This window comes from Salvia splendens, chromosome 21, assembly GCF_004379255.2.
Source record: "Salvia splendens isolate huo1 chromosome 21, SspV2, whole genome shotgun sequence".
Lineage (NCBI taxonomy): Eukaryota > Viridiplantae > Streptophyta > Magnoliopsida > Lamiales > Lamiaceae > Salvia > Salvia splendens.
In genome coordinates this window covers 12,860,181-12,863,812 of record NC_056052.1, presented here as the reverse complement: position 1 = coordinate 12,863,812, position 3,632 = coordinate 12,860,181, and the positions used below count along the sequence as shown (strand labels likewise).

At 39.6% G+C, this 3,632-nt stretch overlaps 1 long non-coding RNA gene across 1 annotated transcript; it reads right to left on the bottom strand.

The window, feature by feature from the left end:
- Positions 1 to 255: 255 nt before the first annotated feature.
- LOC121784525 lies at positions 256 to 1,412 on the bottom strand. Its single transcript, XR_006046725.1, has 2 exons — positions 574 to 1,412; positions 256 to 468 (listed from the first exon to the last, which is right to left on the bottom strand). It is a non-coding gene; the product is annotated as an uncharacterized LOC121784525 (long non-coding RNA).
- Between the last annotated feature and the right edge of the window lie 2,220 nt (positions 1,413 to 3,632).

Sequence of the window (3,632 nt, the reverse complement as noted above, 5' to 3'; positions counted from 1 at the left end):
AAACACACTATACACAAATATACATATATTATAAAATACATATGCATAACACACTTAAAACACATTATACAAAAAATACACGCATTAGACACAAAGTATACACACAACACATAATATGTAACACCCCGACTTTTTCTACCCTTTTTATTGTGTTCTTGAAAGGACCGTGAATCAAATTAATCTAACTAATTTTCCTAGTTGACTTGGTCACCAAATATTCCTTAGTTCAAATTTTAAATAAAGATACTGCAGAGATTTTCCTCCTCCGTGATCTGCAAATAAAATATCAAAACAAATCCAAATTATAAGAATCACGTTCAAAAAGAGAGAGAGAGAAAATCGAATTCCATTCCATTCTCCACGTTGAAACCGCCCTCCCCTCACTCCATGAATCTCTCCCATATCTATCAACTACCTTCTCTCAATAATATTCCCTTCACAAATCAGTTTCCTCATTCTACCAACAATCTGAAAAAAAAAATAGAGAGAAACTGTGAGTTCAAGACTCCAGTTTTTGATCTGTGGTTGTCTATCCAACAAAGGTAATTTCTTCACAATTCCATGAATACAAACCTCCATATTTTAATTCCATGATACCAATTCTTGAATTCACAGTTGAGGAGAAACTGACATTTGAAATAGAAGCCGAGGGATTCATCGAGTTGTTTTTTTTTTCACAATCTGTCAATTGAAGGTATACTCCCTCCCAATTTCGAGTTTCAATCATCAGTTTATGCATAAGCATACCATCATCCGAACTAATCGCATAACTCAAGCATTTAACATAATTGAACACTCCCACGGTTAAATCGAAATGCGAAAGAACTTGGTAAAGGAAACTTATCTTTCGGGGCTGTACGGGGCTGTTAGGCTTGGTTTCGGGACGTTTCGGGGTTGGTTCGGTGATGAACGATGGCTGCCCGAACACGTTCGGGGTAGTACAGCAGTCAAGCGGTGACGGCGGATGACGGCGACGGCGATGTGCAGCACTGCGAACTGCGCTGCGTCTCCTGCTGCGGCCTGACCCTGGGACGGCGACCTTCGGCGAGGAGACTGCACAGCAGCAGCGACGGGCAGCGGCAGACGACGGCTGTAGCGGCGTCGGGTACAACGGCTGGTGACGGCTCTGTGCGACCTTCGACGGTACAGCAGCGGACGACGGAGGGGCGTTTCTCTCCAGCGACGCCGACGGAGTTCGTGAGGCAGTAAGACGATGGCGGCGGTTCACCAACGGCGGTGGCTGGTGCGAAGGAGTGACGACATGGGTAGTCGTACGCCGGCGATGATTGGCGGACAGTGAAGAGTGAATTGAAGGAGACGGGAGTGAAGCAACACAGTTTGGGATCTTGATTTGGGAATTTTTTTCCTTTTGGTGAGAAAGTGAAGGAGGGATGAGGGAGGCCGATGGTGGAAGGGAGTATATGGGTTTTGAGTTTGAAATTTTTGGGCTCCATCTTTTAATTGTGTTGGGCTCAAGTTTTATTTGGAGATATAAGGTGGGTGAAATAATTAGTTTTTGGGCCTAGAAAGTAAATAATTATTGTGGGCCAGATTAATTAAATCTTTGGGCCGATAATTAATCGTGATGAATTATTTAATTAATCCCGGAATATTTCGAAGGATGAATAATTTTATCCTAAGTCCGTATAATTTCAAAGGGAAATAATTGCGATAATTTAATCATGCGCTTATATAATTTTGGGGACTTTAATTCTACATTGTGATGGAAAATACGAGGAGCCAACGGAGGAACTTTTAGGCGGCCGCCGAATAATCAAAAACCGAGAAACGAGATAAATGATTTTAATTAGGGTGCATGCATCTTATTTATTTACTTGATTCATTGTGTTGATTTATGTGTTATTTAAATGCTAAAGGTGATTCCTTGCAAGCGAGACGTGATATCAAGGGAATGGAAATAATTGCGGATTAAGAACTTGAGGTGGGCTTTCTTTTTAAATAAGGACTATGTCCTAAGTATATTTATTTTTGCGAAATATGTTTGTCATGCCATATTTTTGTGTTGCTATGTGACCTATCTGAAGTGGCTTTTGCCATGTATGGTTAATCGAATTCGGGTCTGACTAGGGAGTGAGTCCCTACTTAGGCTAGTGTACATCCCGTAGATCGCGCGCTATCTCTTTGAGTTGGCCGGTCTAGTGGCTTGGAATGTGGCCACATTCCTTGTCATGTATGTTCAGATATGGTATGGTAATGTTGATGATGTTGAGGCTGATGGCGATGATGATGTTAGTGAAATGTTTTAGTGACTCGGGCTCTTTCAAAGTTAAAACCCCGAGGTCACTCGTTAATGGCATGATAAATATTTTTATTGAAAATGTTTTCGGCATGAGTCCACTGAGTGCATCAAGTACTCAGCCCTGCATTTCTTTTTAAAAATGTGCAGGTTGAGTTGTGACGAGCGCGGTGGGTGTTGAGCATAAAAGTGAAGAATGTCTATCAAATGTCTAGAATATGTTGTGTCTTCATACATAGCATTATTCTACTCTCGAAATGCTTCCGCTGAATATTGTTTCTTTCGCCAAATATTGTTGAGATAATATTTGTTTTGAGTTGTTGATTATTGAGAAACTCTGATTTTATTCAAGCTATTCCCGTATGTTTCGAGCTATGGTCGAGTTGTGTTGTTTTCCCCTTTCTTCCCCGCTTCTTTAATCCTCCCCTAGTCACGATCAACCGTGTTTTCTATCCTTAGAAAATGCGGGCGTGACAGAGTGGTATCAGAGCAATTTTTCTTTCCGCTCTGGACCCGAGAGTCTTTTTCAGTCTTAGTCTAGACTTGTTTTGCTAGACTTAAAAAAAAAGGTTAAATTTTGAAGGCTCAACATCCCGCTTCGCCACGCTCAACCGTGAAAGAGGTAATTTAATTTTATGAGAATCTTTATGCGAAAGTTTTAAAGAAAGGAAGATGAGAAAAATTTTGAGAATGAAAGAGGAGAAAAATGTTTATACGAACAATGAAGTAAAATCTTTCCGTGAGGGATTGGTTTCAAATTGAGAAGTAATTTATGATGTTTGTGGAAAGAGCGAGTTGTGAAGAGGAATGATGGAGTGTTTTACATGAAAGGTGAAATTTGATGAGTTGTTTTGAGAATGTTGAAATTGTTGAGAAAAAAAAGTGAGTCATTTAAAAATGTTTGTTTCAAACATATATGTGAAGTGCATGAGTGTTTTGTTTGAAATGCAAATGTGTTATGAGGTTATACTTGATTATCTTGAAGTATGAATGTGTGAAATATGATGGATGTTGAGATATGAGATGATAAAATGTATTGTGAACTTAGAGTGCATAAGATGTAGGCCTAGTTGACCACGCGGACCGTAGTTCTAATTTGAAAACTCACCTATTGCTTTCCTGAACGATGAAAACGAACGAGAATGGAAAGTGGGGTGAAATTTCTAAATTAACGAGATATGAGACGAGAGGATCGAGATAGAGGATGGAGACCGGTGGACCATGAAACTTTTTCTATTTCTTGGAACTACGCGAAACGTTAGAGAAACTATGTGTGAACCATTTTATCTCTAATTGGATGATTAGTATTTCCTATCGTTTTCCCTAAATGATAAGAATAACAAGAATATGATTAAGATCTCAAGAAGAGAATGAT